Source organism: Phyllobates terribilis, unplaced genomic scaffold, assembly GCF_046119375.1.
Source record: "Phyllobates terribilis strain yellow unplaced genomic scaffold, ASM4611937v1 Scaffold_5__5_contigs__length_657084704, whole genome shotgun sequence".
NCBI lineage: Eukaryota > Metazoa > Chordata > Amphibia > Anura > Dendrobatidae > Phyllobates > Phyllobates terribilis.
This window is the reverse complement of record NW_027362765.1, coordinates 28122619-28140423: the sequence shown is the minus strand read 5'-3', so window position 1 is coordinate 28140423 and position 17805 is coordinate 28122619. Positions and strand designations below refer to the sequence as shown.

General features: G+C 44.8%; 1 long non-coding RNA gene across 1 annotated transcript; it reads left to right on the top strand.

Moving 5' to 3' along the window:
* Positions 1-4896: 4896 nt before the first annotated feature.
* On the top strand, positions 4897-8349 carry LOC141271822 (uncharacterized). The gene is made up of 2 exons (XR_012321936.1): positions 4897-5046; positions 7150-8349. It is a non-coding gene; the product is annotated as an uncharacterized lncRNA (long non-coding RNA).
* The last annotated feature ends 9456 nt before the right edge of the window (positions 8350-17805 follow it).

Genomic DNA, 17805 nt, shown 5'->3' with positions numbered 1-17805 from the left:
CCCTGCGTAACTTCAACTTTATCACTGATTCTTGAACATTATTGTCAAGAATCTGCTGATACTGAGTGGAATCCATGCGTCCCTCAACTTTAACAAGATTCCCAGTGCCGGCATTGACCACACAGCCCCAAAGCATGATGGAACCTCCACCAAATTTTACTGTGGGTAGCAAGTGTTTTTCTTGGAATGCTGTGTTTTTTTGCCACCATGCATAACGCCTTTTTGTATGACCAAACAACTCAATCTTGGTTTCATCAGTCCACAGGACCTTCTTCCAAAAAGAAATAGGCTTCTTCAAATGTGCTTTTGCATACCTCAGCCGACTCTGTTTGTGCGTACTTGCAGAAACGGCTTCTTTCGCATCACTCTCCCATACAGCTTCTCCTTGTGCAAAGTGCGTTGTATAGTTGACCGATGCACAGTGACACCATCTGCAGCAAGTTGATGCTGCAGCTCTCTGGAGGTGGTCTGAGGATTGTCCTTGACTGATCTCACCATTCTTCTTCTCTGCCTTTCTGATGTTTTTCTTGGCCTGCCACTTCTGGCCTTAACAAGAACTGTCCCTATGTTCTTCCATTTCCTTACTATGTTCCTCACAGTGGAAACTGACAGGTTAAATCTCTGAGACAGCTTTTTGTATCCTTCCCCTGAACAACTATGTTGAATAATCTTTGTTTTCAGATCATTTGACAGTTGTTTTGAGGAGCCCATGATGCCACTCTTCAGAGGAGATTCAAACAGGAGAACAACTTGCAAGTGGCCACTTTAAGTAGCTTTTCTCATGATTGCATACACCTGGCTATGAAGTTCAAAGCTCAATGAGGTTACAAAACCAAAAAAAGTGCTTTAGTAAGTCAGTAAAAAGTAGGTAGGAGTATTTAAAACAAGAAAATGATAAGGGTGCCCATACTTATGCACAGGTCAAATTTTGTTTGAATGCAGATTGCACATTTTCTGTTAGCACAATAAACCTCATTTCAAGGCAGAAACATTACTGTGTCCAACAGTTATTACATATATCAAACTGAAATAGCTGTTGCAAAAACACCAATTTTTATAAAACATTAAGCTTAAGATTAATAGGGGTGCCCAAACTTTTTCATATGACTGTATACAAAAGTGTATGCAATATCATCATATCATACTATTCCTTTAATTATGTATTTTACCTTTTAAATCAACTATTATAAATAAAATTGCGTTATATCGCAAAGGGTTGCCTTCTTTAAAGCCGTATCCGAACCTTATTGCTAAAAACTTGGCATAACAGAGGCGCGTGTACGAGGCATGTGGAGCCGCGTGTGTACGAGGCGTACGGAGCGGAGCCGCATGTGTACGAGGCGTACGGAGCAGAGCCGTGTGTACGAGGCGTGCGGAGCAGAGCCGCGCATGTACGAGGTGCGCGGAGCAGAGCTGCGCGTGTACGAGGTGCGCGGAGCAGAGCCGCGCGTGTACGAGGTGTACGGAGAGAAGCTGCGCGTGTACGAGGTGTACGGAGCGGAGCCGCGCGTGTACAAGGCGTACGGAGCGGAGCCGCGGGTGTACGAGGTGCGCGAAGCTGAGTCGCGCGTGTACGAGGTGCGCGGAGCAGAGCCGCGCGTGTACGAGGTGCGCGTGCAGAGCCGCGCGTGTACGAGGCGTACTGAGCAGAGCCACGCGTGTACGAGGCGCGCGGAGCAGAGCCGCGCATGTACGAGGTGCGCGGAGCAGAGCTGCGCGTGTACGAGGTGCGCGGAGCAGAGCCGCGCGTGTACGAGGTGTACGGAGAGAAGCTGCGCGTGTACGAGGTGTACGGAGCGGAGCCACGCGTGTACAAGGCGTACGGAGCGGAGCCGCGCGTGTACGAGGCGTACAGAGCGGAGCCGCGTGTGTACGAGGTGTGCGGAGCAGAGAGGAGCCAAGTGTGTACGGAGCGGATCCGTGCATGTACGAGGTGGGCGTTGCAGAGCCGCGCGTGTACGACGTGTACGGAGCGGAGCCGCGCGTGTACGAGGTGTACGGAGCGGAGCCGCGTGTGTACGAGGTGTACGGAGCGGAGCCGCGCGTGTACGAGGTGTACGGAGCGGAGCCGCGCGTGTACGAGGTGTACGGACCGGAGCCGCGTGTGCACGAGGTGTACGGAGCGGAGCCGCGCGTGTGTGAGGCGTACGGAGCGGAGCCGCACTTGTATGAGGTGTACGGAGCGGAGCCGCGCGTGTACGAGGCGTACGGAGCGGAGCCGCGCGTGTACGAGGCGTGCGGAGCGGAGCCGCATGTGTACGAGGCGTACGGAGCGGAGACGTGCGTGTACGAGGTGTGCGGAGAGGAGCTGCGCGTGTACGAGGCGTGCGGAGCGGAGCCGCGCGTATACGAGGTGCGCGGAGCTGAGCCGCGTGTGTACGAGGTGTACTGAGCCGCGTGTGTACGAGGTGTACGGAGAGGAGCCGCGTGTGTACGAGGTGTACGGAGCCGCGTGTGTACGAGGTGTACTGAGGCGCGTGTGTACGAGGTGTACGGAGCCGCGTGTGTACGAGGTGTACGGAGCCGCGTGAGTACGAGGCGCGCGGAGCAGAGCCGCGTGTGTACGAGGTGTACAGAGCGGAGCCGTGTGTGTACAAGGTGTACGGAGCGGAGCCGCGTGTGTACTAGGTGTGCGGAGCCGTGTGTGTACGAGGTGTACGGAGCTGAGCCGTGTGTGCACGAGGCGTACGGAGCGGAGCCGCGCTTGTTTGAGGTGTACGAAGCCGAGCCGCATGTGTACGGAGCCGAGCCGCGCGTGTACGAGGTGTACGGAGCGGAGCCGCGTGTGTACGAGGTTTACGGAGCGGAGCCGTGTGTGTACGAGGTGTACGGATCGGAGCCGCGTGTGTACGAGGTGTGCGGAGCAGAGAGGAGCCAAGTGTGTACGGAGCGGATCCGTGCGTGTACGAGGTGCGCAGAGCAGAGCCGCGCGTGTATGAGGTGCACGGAGCAGAGCCACGCGTGTGCGAGGTGCGCGGTGCAGAGCCACGCGTGTTCTAGGTGCACGGAGCAGAGCCGCGCGTGTACGAGGTGCGCGGAGCAGAGCCGTGCGTGTACGAGGCGTGCGGAGCCACGCGTGTACGAGGCGTACTGAGCAGAGCCGCGTGTGTACGAGGTGCGCGGAGCAGAGCCGCGCGTGTACGAGGTGCGCGGAGCAGAGCCGCGCGTGTACGAGGTGTACGGAGCGGAGCCGCGCGTGTACGAGTTGTGCGGAGCCGCGCGTGTACGAGGCGTACGGAGCGGAGCCACACGTGTACGAGGCGTACGGATCGAAGCCGCGTGTGTACGAGGTGTGCGGAGCAGAGAGGAGCCAAGTGTGTACGGAGCGGATCCGTGCGTGTGCGAGGTGTGCGGAGTAGAGCCATGCATGTACGAGGTGCGCGGAGCAGAGCCACGCGTGTACGAGGTGCACGGAGCAGAGCCGTGCATGTACGAGGCGTGCGTAGCCGCGTGTGTACGAGGTGCGCGGAGCAGAGCCGCGCGTGTACGAGGTGTACGGAGAGAAGCCGCGCTTCTACGGAGCAGAGCCACGCGTGTACGAGGCGTGTGGAGCCGCGCGTGTACGACGTGTAGGGAGCAGGGCCGCGAATGTACGAGGTGTAGGGAGCGGGGCCACACGTGTACAAGGTGTAGGGAGCGGGGCCACACATGTACGGAGCGGGGCCGCATGTGTACAAGGTGTAGGAAGCGGGGCCACGCGTGTACGGTGCGGAACCGTGTGTACAGAGTGGAGCTGTGCGTGTATGGAGCAGAGCGGTGATTGTACGAGGTGTACGGAGCGGAGCCATGTCTAGACAAAGTGGAGCTGTGTGTGAACAAGGTGTATGGAGCTTAGCAGTGTGTGTACTTCATGTACAGAGCGGAGCTGTGTGTGTACATATGTACAGAGCGGGGCTGTATGTGTATGACGTGAGCGGAGCTGTGCCTGTACGACGTTTACAGAGCGGAGCCGTGCAGGTGAGACGATGTGCGGAGCCGCGTGCTCGTAAGATGTGTATTGAGCACAGCCGAAAGTGTACGGAGCGGAGCCGTGTGTGTACGGACTGTAGCCGTGTGTGTACTATATGGCGGTATCAATATTATCACAAATATCACAGCCCAGGAAGGTCACGCAGAACCACCCACTGTGATCTTTCGAGCGAACAGTTCTCTGCTGCACTCTATCGTCCAGATAATTACACGATTGGCCGACGATTAATGGAGGAGGCCGCCGGCTGTTTGCACTAACAGGCCGGTTTACGGAAAACAAACAGTGATCATACGGTATATACACCTCTGGATTCCAACACATGTAATATACAGTATGTATATACCTAATTTTTACAGGCTGACTGGAGGCCTGGTTCTGTTAGCGTATGGGTGCAGTTTACAGAACAAAAGGAACAGAATCATTACATTTTATATTTAATCCAAAAGGAGGCAGTGTTTGTGAAAAATATACAGAAGATTTTTATAAAGGGGACCAAACAATACAGCAAATACAGTTACATAAAATAAAGGTGATAAAACAAAGGAAACTTACTGCACAGATCACAGATATGATTCGACCTAGCGAAGGAGAGCTCTTCATTTGTAGAACATCCAGCGGACGGGAATTACTCATGCACCAAAATGTATCTCTCTACAGGAACCCAGATCATAATTTGGCTTGATCTTTTATCAGCCCCTGAGTTCCACCCACACACCGTCCATGATGACCTCATGTAGGCAGGGTTGTGGGTTATGAAATCCCAACTTCTGCAATAAACTTCACTCCCGATGGGCACAGAAGTTCCAGATTGCCTCTGTCCCAGGGCTCTGGTGCAGTGGAATGACTTGTGGTGCTCGGTGCCCAATCAGCGCTGGCGTCACTGTCCCCACCTACATATAGATTGAACATGAAGAAGAAATCAAAGATCAGCTGTAGCTCAGACTTCCTCTTCATGTTCAATCCCTACGTAGGTGGGGACAGTGACGCCAGCGCTGATTGTTTGTCAGGAACCACGTGTCATTCCACTGCACCAGAGTTCCGGGACCTCGAGTGCTGACACAGCACCGACACTTGAGGTAAGTATACGTTTTTTTATTTTATCCGCCCAAACATTTAGTTCAAGAAGAGGTTGTCCTAGTAGTGGACAACCCCTTTAAAGACTCAACAAAATCACATAAACAGGAATGGAGGAGATCTAAGATCAGTTTCAGCTCATCTGAAGTTGATCATGTATCTGACCTGTCTGAACAAGAGAGCTCAGACATTGAATTCCTTGCATATAAAAACATTATAATTAAATAAGGAAAAGTTCTCAATTCAAATCTGATATACCCACTAATATGGGTTAAAAAATGAAGTGATGATAGAGGAGGCAGAAAACAAAGAAGGAAATACAATGAGATCGCATCCCAAAAGAAATTACAAATGAGTGGTAGTAAAACTGCAATGTCAGTCCATGACAACAGTCACGGGGTCTTACTCTGGTATCACACAATCAACAGAGCAAGAGGTGAGTGAACAGTCCCAATAACCTTTACTATATGTATACCGAAAGGTCCATAAAACAATCAACCACACAGAGGATGAAATAGAACAAGATCACGAATACATTCCAGTAGCGGGATAAATGCCCGGGAGATAAGAGGCCCAATCCTCCGCTTAGAGACTAATATGGCAGTGCAGCTCCAGATGCTTCTCCGTTTAGGCTCTTTCAGCAGTATTTTCCATGACAATCCGGGTTTCTCCAAGTCTCCTTGGGGTGCTGGCCTTAGCAACAGCATCCCACAAAGGATCTATCTTGCTCCTCTCTCTGTCCTCCTCAGGCCCCCTCCTTATATCCAGGGCCAGGAAGACAGGTTGATTGGTTTCCAGCCCCCCCAGACCTGGGAATGGTGCCTTAAGGCCCCGTCACACTTAGCGACGCTGCAACGATCCCGACAACGATACGACCTGTCAGGGATCGTTGCTGCATCACTATGTGGTCGCTGGTGAGCTGTCAAACAGGCAGGCTCACCAACGATCAGGGGAGCAGCGACATCGTGGAAAGAATCTTTCCACGATGTCCTGCTCCTGGTTACGAGCCTGCTGAAGCAGGAGCAGGCTGGCAACTATGGTAAACATCGGGTTACTAGGGGCACACGCGCGCCTAGTAACCTGTTGTTTATCATGGTTACCACTCTGCTACAGTGAGCGGGAGGTTACCGCTCACTTGAGCAGGCTCGTAACCATGATAAACAACAGGTTACTAGGTGCGCGTGTGCCCCTAGTAACCTGATGTTTACCATTTACCAGCCTGATCACTGCTCCCGCTGGTCACACACAGCGATGTGTGCTGACCAGCGGGAGAGCAACGACCAAAAAATGGTCCAGAACACTTTGCAGCGATCAGCGACCTCACAGCAGGGGCCTGATCGTTGCAAAGTGTCACACATAGCGACATCGCTGGTGAGGTCGCTGTTGCGTCACCAAAACCGTGACACAGCAGCGATCTCGCTAGCGATCTCGCTATGTGAGACGGGGGCTTAAGAGATGAATGCACTACAGGGGGTGATTTGCGGGAAATGTCAGCAGGGATTCATCATGAGGGATGGACAAATTCAGGTTGCAGATAATAAGTGAGCTAATTCAATTATCTGACCTTTTGTAAGGTAATTAAGACTCTAGACAATACGGAGAACACACAGAATGATACAGAGCAACAAGACAACACTCCTAAAATCAGTAAAAATCTGAACATAGAAAGAATGATACCCCACATACCATATCACGACAACAATACTTCCAGTATTTCAATCATCAACTTGTCATCCATTATCCTGAGCCATTAGTGTTGAGCGAGTATGTTCTATTAACCCTTTCGCCGAGTATGCTCGGGCCGAGCTCCAAGTATTTACAGCTGCTCGGTGATATGTTTGAATCGCTCCCGTGTGCATGATTTGCAACTGTTTGACAGCTTTATTACATGGGAGGAATGTCTATTTCTTACACATTCCTCACATATAATAAAGCTGTCAAACAGTCGCAAATCATGCACATGGGAGTGATTCAAACATATCACCGAGCAGCTGTAAATACTCGGAGCTCGCCCGAGTATACTCGGAACAGAACATACTTGCTCAACAATATGTGCCATATATAATTAAAAGTTTTATCACGAGGACTGAATTTTGTACCCACAGGACACGTCAACTACATCAATACTATTCGGGACATGAATAAATATGTCAAGTTGCTGACTGTTAAGAGACATTTTTTTGAGAATAATTGGAAGATTCGAAACTCTGAGTTCCATATGGATTCTATTGCGTATAGTGAAGTTAATGTCCAAGAATTCATTGAGGCAGATGTGGATGAAATGCCGGAGAGAGTGGAATTAAAGACATTTAATATCAATGTCCATTCTTTTCAAGAATAATGTTCTGTTAGTGTTCTAAAAGATTTACATACCGAATCATCACCATTGGTATCTCCTCCTGGAAAATCTAATGCACCTAATCCAATATTCTATCCAATTCAATCTAGAGTCAATATTATAGATGCGTTCCAACAGGCTATTGAGCGGGACTTGAAAAATTTACTTTCTGAACAAGCACAATAGGAATCAAATTTATCCAGATCTGAACTGTAGACTATCAAACAATTGGAAACAAATAAAAATATAATTACCGGTATTCGGCCGTCGGATAAGGGTGGCTCAAGGACTCTGTGGTGGTATTGGATAACACTTTATATGGGAGATTCTGAAAATGTTATATTCCACATATAGTAAACTGTCTCATGATCCAACTAAACAGTTTCATAAAGAATTGGATACATTGCTGCAGGAAGCGATTTCTTTAAATATTGCGACAAAAAAAGAGACTGAATAAATTTTTATTGACCATGCTATTTGTCCGGTTTTACACGTACTGCCAAAGGTTCACAAAGAAGTGCTTCCACCAACCTTCCGTTCAATTGTTGCAGGAAATGGTTTCGTGTTGGAACGTCTATCAGACTGGACTGACGGATTTATTCAACCTTTAACGGAGATTACACCTATTTTATACAGGATACTAAAACTCTTATGTATTATTGAGTCTTTAAAAGGGTTACATAATATCTATTGTGTTACAAGTAATGTGTCAGCTCTTTATTCCTGCATGCCCCATGTCGGCATTATCTTATTTTGTGACCAGTTAATCCCTATTGCTCAATAACAATATCTTATCTGCTGTTTCTTTTTTGTTAGCTCACAATTACTGTATTTTATGTTTAACCAGGTTTATTATTTGCAGATTAAAGGTTGTCCAGTTGGGAGTAAATATTCTCCATCTCTGGCCAACATCTATATGTACTGGTGGGAGGAGCGCTATATTTATTCTGCAGCTCATCCTTTTGAGTGCCATATAAAATGGTTTGGTAGATTTGGTAGATATATAGACGATTTTATTGTTTTTTTCAAGGATATGATTGTAATATGGACAATTTTCTTAGATATCTAAATGATAATGACATGAATCTCGAGTTTGTTATTGAAAAAAAGAGACCTCTCACCCTTCTTAGATTTATTACTGACAGTTGATGTAGTCAATGAAATAACACCAAATTGCATAGAAATCCAATTTTTGGCAAAACTCTTGCTTGCCAGTAGCTGTCATCCACGGCATATTATTAAACATCTTCCGGTTGAAGAGTTCATCCGTGCGGGCAACAGGCATGTTTGGATGATCCTGATTTTGAATGGGACACAATTAGGAAGAAATTTTTAGGCAGGGGGTATTCACATTCATGTTTAAACAGGGCGTTATCCATTGCATCTAAAGAGTATAGGCACAGTCGTCTTTTTAGCAATAAACCTAGAATTCAATTCTGGATCAGATTTTGCCGGTTACTGTTTCTACACCTTATTCTTCAGACTATTCTAATATAGTCAAATTAATGAAAAAAAAATTACCAATACTACACCATGGTTATAAATTATCTACTATCTTAGATTAAGGAGTGAGATTTGTGGCTAAGAAATCCAGGTCGTTATCTGGGATAATATCACCAAGTACATATCAGGTTGTAAATACTGCCCTAGATACATGGTTACCCTTCAAGGGGTGTTCTAAATGTGGAACATCACACTGTGGTCTTTGTCAGAATATAGATATAGCTAAAAAAACTTACATTAAGTATTACTGGAGCATCATTTGTGATAAAATCTTTTATTAACTAATTCTGCATATAAAATCTATTTAGCTTTGTGTAAAATATGCAATCTCCAATATATAGGATGCACAACAAGGAAGCTGAAAGTGAAGATCTCTGAATATATTAACCCCTTTCTGACCCAGGGCTTATTAGTATGTATCTGTGCCCTGGGCCTTATGGGCCTGATACGTATTAATACGCCCTGGCGGTGCAGGCGAGATCGCCGCCGGGTGTCAGCTGATTGTTACAGCTGACACCCTGTGCTATGTGCAGGGAGCGGTCCCGCACCGCTCCCGGCACATTAACCCCCGAAATGCTGTGATTGAAATCGATCGCAGCATTCCGGGGGCAAGAGGAGGTAAGCGCGAAAAAAGTGATAATAAAAAATATATATATATTGTACCCATAAATAAATAATCTTATGAAAAAATAAAATAAACCAGTAAAAGTACACATATTTGGTATCGCCGCGTCTGGAATGACCTGACCTATAAAACTATTCCATTAGTTAACCCCTTTAGTGAACACGGTAAAAAAAAAAAAAAAAACTAAACATAAAATGATGTTTTATCATCATACCACCAAACAAAAAAATGGAATAAAACGCGATCAAAAAGACGAATGTAAATAAAAATGGTACCGCTGAAAACGTCATCTTGTACCGCAAAAAACAAGCTGCAATACAGCTCCAACAACAGAAAAATAAAAAAGTTATATCTCTCAGAATAAAGCGATGCAAAAACAATTTTTTCGATAAAATAGTTTTTATTGTGTAAAAGCGCCAAAATATAAAAAAAAAAATGTGGTACCGCTGCAAACATACTGACCCGACGAATAAAGTTGTCTTATCAATTTTACCACACACAGAACGGCATAAAAAAAAACAAAAAAACCCCAATTCCTTAATTGTTGGCTTTTTGTTTATTCTGCCTCCCAAAAATCGGAATAGAAAGCGATCAAAAAATGTAATTTTCCCGAAAATTATACCGATAAAATCGTCTGTCGGCCGAAATATGGAAAAATTATAGCTCTCAAAAACTAGTCTTTTCAAAAAAATGCGTCTTTTAGTGTGTAACAGCTGTCAATCATAAAAACCCGATACGAATCTGACATCGCTGTAATTGCACCGACCGAAGAATAACATTGTCTAATCACTTATACCACACGAGGAACGGCGTAAAAAATAAACTTTAGGGTTAGGGTTGTGCTAGGGTTAGGGTTAGGGTTGTGCTAGGGTTAGGGTTAGGGTTGTGCTAGGGTTTAGGTTAACGTTGGGCTAGGGTTAGGGTTGGAGTTAGGGCTGGGGTTAGGGTTGGGCTAGGGCTGCGGTTAGGGTTGGGTTAGGGTTGGGCTAGGGTTAGGCTAGGGTTAGGCTAAGGTTAGGCTAGGGTTAGGCTAAGGTTCGGGTTGGGGTTGGGATTTTTTCAGAAGTAAAGAAAAAAAAATGACGATATGGTGACTAGTGAGGGCAAGTACTCGCTACTTGAGTTTGCATCAGTGCTTGGGTATGCACAGAGTATGGCAGGTGCTCGAGTGACTAGCTTGAGTCTCCTCCCCAAATGTTTTGCAACTGTTATACAGCCAAAAAAACCTTGCGGGAATTGCCTGCCATGCACGAGTGATCCCCGCATGTTTTTTTTGGGTGTTTAATAAAAAAGCATGCGGGGCAGGGACTCGAGCATGTCACTTGAGCACCCGCGATACTTGGTGCATACCCTAGTACCTGATGCAAACTCAAATAGCGACCACTTGCACTCAAGACTAATGACAACTTATTCAATATGATGACCTAATGTTATCAAATTCTGTGTCGTACCTCTGGGTTCAAAATGTTCACTATACCCCTTGATAAAATCCTCGAGGGGTGTAGCTTCTAAAATGGAGTCACTGGGGGGAGGGTGGGGTGGTTTCCACTATTCATGCACATCAGGGACTCCCAAAACGCAACCTGTTACCCTTGTGAAAATGCAAAATTGGGGGCTGAAAAACATTTTTGTTGAAAAAATGTGAAAATGTTATTTATACGGTTCAATGTTATAAACATCTGTGAAGCACCTGGGGGTTCAGGGTGCTCACCACACATCTAGATAAGTTCCCTAGGGGGTCTAGTTTCCAAAATTGTGTCACTTGTGGGGGGTTTCCACTGTTTAGGCACATCAGGGGCTCCCCAAACGCAACATGGCGTCCGCTAATTATTCAAGCAAATTTTACATTCAAAAAGTCAAATGGCGCTCCTTCCCTTCTGAACCCTGCCGTGCGCCCAAATAGTGGTTTTCCCCAACATATGGGGTATCAGCTTACTCAGGAGAAATTGCACAACAAATTGCATGGTGCAATTTCTCCTGTTACCCTTATGAAAATGCAAAATTGGGGGCTGAAAAACATTTTTGTTGAAAAAATGTGAAAATGTTATTTATACGGTTCAATGTTATAAACATCTGTGAAGCACCTGGGGGTTCAGGGTGCTCACCACACATCTAGATAAGTTCCCTAGGGGGTCTAGTTTCCAAAATGGTGTCACTTGTGGGGGGTTTCCACTGTTTAGGCACATCAGGGGCTCCCCAAACGCAACATGGCGTCCGCTAATTATTCAAGCAAATTTCACATTCAAAAAGTCAAATGGCGCTCCTTCCGTTCTGAACCCTGCCGTGCGCCCAAATAGTGGTTTTCCCCAACATATGGGGTATCAGCTTACTCAGGAGAAATTGCACAACAAATTGCATGGTGCAATTTCTCCTGTTACCCTTATGAAAATGCAAAATTGGGGGCTGAAAATCATTTTTGTTAGAAAAATGTGAAAATTTTATTTTTACGGCTCAATGTTATAAACTACTGTGAAGCACCTGGGGGTTCAAGGTGCTCACCACACATCTAGATAAGTTCCCTAGGGGGTCTAGTTTCCTAAATGGGGTCACTTGTGGGGGGTTTCCACTGTTCAGGCACATCAGGGGCTCCCCAAACACAACATGGTGTCCGCTAATTATTCAAGCAAATTTTACATTCAAAAAGTCAAATGGCGCTCCTTCCCTTCCCAACCCTGCCTTGCGCCCAAAGTGTTTCTTCCTCACATATGGGGTATCTGCGTGCTCAGGGGAAATTGCACAACACATTTTGGGGTCAATTTTTTCCTGTTACCCCTGCGAAAATAAAAAAATTGGGTCTAAAGTAACATTTTTGTGAAAAAAGTTAAATGTTCATTTTTTTCTTCCACATGTCAAAATTCCTGTGAAGCACCTGAAGAGTTAATAAACTTCTTGAATGTGGTTTTGAGTACCTTGAGGGGTGCAGTTTTTAGAATGGTGTCACTTTTGGGTATTTCTGTCATAAAGGCCCCTCAAAGTCAAGTCAAATGTGATGTAGTCTCTAAAAAAATGGTTTTGTAAATTTTGTTGTTAAAATGAGAAATCGCTGGTCAACTTTTAACCCTTATAGCTTCCTACTAAAAAAAAAAATTTGTTCCAAAATTGTGCTAATGTAAAGTAGACATGTGGAAAATGTTATTTATTAACTATTTTGTGTGACATATCTCTCTGATTTAAGGGCATAAAAATTAAAACTTTGAAAATTGCAAAATTTTCGCCAAATTTAACATTTTTTCAAATTAGACAATCAGGGTTACAACATGTTGTGTTGAATATCTCAAAAATATTTGTTATTCATCTAGACACTTTTTTTCAATAATAATAAAAATAAATATAAGCGCTCATCTGTCTCATTGTTGTACCATTGTCATTTCTTTAACTTCAATTCAGCTACCAGAGTTAACTCAATGACTATATCACCTTTTAACTCAGGGTACAGGTATGCAACCATATAAATATATATATGAATTTATTCTATTTTAAGTGATTAAATTCTCTATCCAGTCCACTTATACACTTTAGGTATTTCAGCCAAACATGTCATTAATCACGTGCAGAGACAGTGAGATGCAAAGAATTCCAGAAGTCCCAAATTCTAGAAAACTTTAAAGGACAATCTCTATTTTGATAGACTATTTTCTCATATGGGATTATTGAATTAACTAAAGCAATCCAAGATCTTAGTGTAGGTTGTGAATTACCCATCCAGCGCATTGCTAGTAGTTTCCTGGCCAAAAACAAGGTCTCACGCAGAAAGATCTTAATGTAATGATCCCAAGCATCTTCATCCAATACCCCAAACAAGCAAATTAATGGATTGCATTGAACAGGGTGTGGTAGATCGCTCACTCAGCTGTACAAGGAGGTAGACAAAGGTACGCTATCTCTTTAAAACTTCTGGTTGGTTTATTAAAAATTTTACTACAGTACAGACCACAAGTTTGGACACACCTTCTCATTTAAAGATTTTTCTGTATTTTCATGACTATGAAAATTGTACATTCACACTGAAGGCATCAAAACTATGAATTAACACATGTGGAATTATATACTTAACAAAAAAGTGTGAAACAACTGACAATATGCGTTATATTCTAGGTTCTTCAAAGTAGCCACCTTTTGCTTTGATGACTGCTTTGCACACTCTTGGCATTCTCTTGATGAGCTTCAAGAGGTAGTCACCGGAAATGGTCTTCCAACAATCTTGAAGGAGTTCCCAGAGATGCTTAGCACTTGTTGGCCCTTTTGCCTTCACTCTGCGGTCCAGCTCACCCCAAACCATCTCGATTGGGTTCAGGTCTTGTGACTGTGGAGGCCAGGTCATCTGGCGTAGCACCCAATCACTCTCCTTCTTGGTCAAATAGCCCTTACACAGCCTGGAGGTGTGTTTGTGGTCATTGTCCTGTTGAAAAATAAATGATGGTCCAACTAAACGCAAACCGGATGGAATAGCATGCCGCTGCAAGATGCTGTGGTAGCCATGCTGGTTCAGTATGCCTTCAATTTTGAATAAATCCCCAACAGTGTCACCAGCAAAGCCCCCCCACACCATCACACCTCCTCCTCCATGCTTCACGGTTGGAACCAAAGATCTCAAATTTGGACTCATCAGACCAAAGCACAGATTTCCACTGGTCTAATGCCCATTCCTTGTGTTCTTTAGCCCAAACAAGTCTCTTCTGCTTGTTGCCTGTCCTTAGCAGTGGTTTCCTAGCAGCTATTTTACCATGAAGGTCTGCTGCACAAAGTCTCCTCTTAACAGTTGTAGAGATGTGTCTGCTGCTAGAACTCTGTGTGGCATTGACCTGGTCTCTAATCTGAGACCAGGCAGTTACCGTACTTTTAAAAAAGTTAAACATATCTACGATATTCACAAATGAGATATAGCCATGAATAAATTATAAAGTGCTCTTCTTGTTTTTAACCTTTTGTGAAATTTAATACAAGTAATAAAGATATCCTTTTATAATTTATTCATGGATATACATCATTTGATGAATACTCCACTCAAGGTTATTACAGTAATTTATATGTTCATACCTTTCCCTATTTATTTGTGGTACGTGGAGCAATACAGGAAAATGTGTTTATTTTTACTAAGACATAACTTTTACTAGGTCACTAAAATGAAAAAGAAGTGCTGTCTAAAAAGGGAAAAGGGGCTCAAACTAGGATGTATGACCTTTGACATAAGGTGTAGGCCCACCCTTTTATAATAAAATGCAAGAGTCCAAAAAAAAAAAAAAAGTTCAAATCCTGGTCCACTATCCACTAGTGAAATCCAGAATCAGAAAAAAATACTCAGGGTATGATAACAGTGAGACATCTAACCACACACTTCGATATCTCAATTCTGATCTGGGTAAGAAAATGTCTAGCTGGCAATCACAAATCGTTGCTGGACATAAGGTTATCTGGCCAATTATGGCAGGATATAAGCCAACAGTGGTCAGATTCTAAAAAGTCATAATGAAAGATCAGCTGACAGTGGTCAGATATGGTATAGTGAAACAAGCCAGAATACCCTTATTAGATCAAAGTGAATGATAGAAGTGAGTACACCGTACACATGACAGTAATACCTGCTTGGGCGGTGTCGTCACCACGTATTGAGACATTGTGTCTGCTCCAAATTAAATTGTAAAATCCAAGTGCATGTACTAAGAGGGAGAACCACACTGACACGCGTAGTATCAGAACAGAACTCCTCTATTACATAATTTGGTCACATTTTATATAGGTTTGTGGTGGACATATATTGTAAGGGGTGCACGCGTGCTGGGTTGTGCACGCGTCTTCTTGTGCAAAGTGGCTTTGGAGATAAGTGGTAGTTATTTCAGAGGCCATGGACTAACACCCGTCTTCTTCTTCTCTTTTCACACAGGTACATGCTCTTCTCCTGCATAATTCCTCTGCTTGCTGTATATGCCGCCATCTAATGCTCTACTCTCCTGATTCAACTCACTGGTACATGCTCTTCTCCTGCATAATTCCTCTGCTTGCTGTATATGGCGCCATCTAATGCTCTGCTCTCCTGATTCAACTCACTGGTACATGCTCTTCTCCTGCATAATTCTTCCGCTTGCTGTATATGGCGCCATCTAATGCTCTGCTCTCCTGATTCAACTCACTGGTACATGCTCTTCTCCTGCATAATTCCTCTGCTTGCTGTATATGGCGCCATCTAATGCTCTGCTCTCCTGATTCAACTCACTGGTACATGCTCTTCTCCTGCATAATTCCTCTGCTTGCTGTATATGGCGCCATCTAATGCTCTGCTCTCCTGATTCAACTCACTGGTAGAATTCTCTACTTGATATTTCTGCTTTATCTGTCCCTTTCCACTCAATACTCACATATGTCTGTCCTTTCCCCACTGTAAACTTTATCTGATGTTTAGAGGTGCTAAACTGCAGAGCCTGCAGAGTCCTAGCTCTGTCTTTGATCAACAAGCCATCTCCTGGTGAGATGACCAGCTGCTAATTTAGCCACAAGCAGCTCCCACAATGCCCCTCACCTGATGGTTTAGTGTGCCCTATATATTTAGAAGCTCTTTAAGGGCTGCACGCGTCTTCTTGTGCAAAGTAGCTTCGAAGATAAGTGGCAGTTATTTCAGAGGCAGTTAGTCAGGGCAGAAGTCAGGTAACCAACACTTTGACCACTTACTCTCTTTTAACTATGTTTCTGTTAGCTCTCACTTTTTCCTCTATAGTCCTCCACTTTCTAATAACCCTTCAAATCCCTACACCTAGTAAGAAACTATTCATCTCTCCCTCCATCCTCCCCATTCATCTCACCTCCTCCTCTGAATTATTCCTCAACATTCAATCCTGGATCTCCAAACTCAGACAGCCACCTCATGCTCTCTCTTGCTCCCACCTGCTAACACTTTCTCTGCTCCTCCTCACTGCTGGAGATATCTCTCCAAATCCTGGTCCTCCCCGCCATAGCCCCACAGTTACTTCTACCTCCTATCCACGACCTTCCACAAACTGTCACAACCCTTCTAACCTCATACCCATCCAACTAATCCCAGCTTCCTTAGTTGCTCTAACAGGAGCTCTATGGAACGCTCGCTCCGTCTGTAACAAACTTTCCTACATCCACGATCTTTTCATTACTAACAAACTTTCCTTCCTCGCCATTACCGAAACCTGGCTCACACCCTCTGACACAGCCTCCCCAGCTGCACTTTCATATGGCGGATTGCACCTTTCCCACACCCCCCGCCTCAATGGCAAACATGGCGGAGGCGTAGGTTTTCTCCTGTCAGATACCTGCGCTTTCACCCAAATATCACTGCCACCCTCTGTTACACTCCCCTCTTTTGAGGTGTACTGTATGCGCATCTTTTCCCCCTCTGACCTCCAACTGGCAGTCATTTACCGATCCCCAGGGCTAGCCACCGCTTTCTTAGACCACTTCACCACCTGGCTGCTTCACTTCCTTTCCACTGACATCCCCAATATCATAATGGGTGACTTCAACATCCCCATTGACACTTCCCACTCATCTGTCTCTAAGCTCCTATCCCTCACTTCCTCCTTCGGCCTTGTTCCCTATCTAACCTCTCTAACTCACCCCTCCCTCTCTCTGACCATAACCTCCTCACATTCTCTACCCTCTCCTCTCCAAGTGCACATTCCCCACTCCACAAACTTACACACGCTAGCAGAAACCTCAAACACCTTGTCCTACACTCACTCTCTGAATCCCTTCTCCCTCTTACAGACAAATTCCTTACACAATGCAGATGTTGCTGCCACTTCATATAACACCACAATAGCTGCAGCTCTCGACTTGATCGCCTCTCTCACACATACCAAATCTCGCACAATCAACAGGCAACCCTGGCACAAAAAACTTACTAAAGAACTGCGACGGGCTGTTATGCCAAGTTTTTAACACTAAGGTTCGGATACGGCTTTAAAGAAGGCAACCCTTTGCGATATAACGCAATTTTATTTATAATAGTTGATTTAAAAGGTAAAATACATAATTAAAGGAATAGTATGATATGATGATATTGCATACACTTTTGTATATGTTATAATACAAAGGTTAAGTACACATATATATATATATATATATATATATATATATATATATATATATACACTCACTTTGTCACAAAGGAGCTTTTAAACATCATCCGTCTGGAACATCAGAGAAGCAATTTCACCAAGACAGAGAGACCCCTGGAAGTCTTCACTGCATGGGCAGGTACATACAACACTACACATCAGTGCAGGTATAACTTATGGCTTCTTCATCTAGGAGTTTATGACATCATCTGTC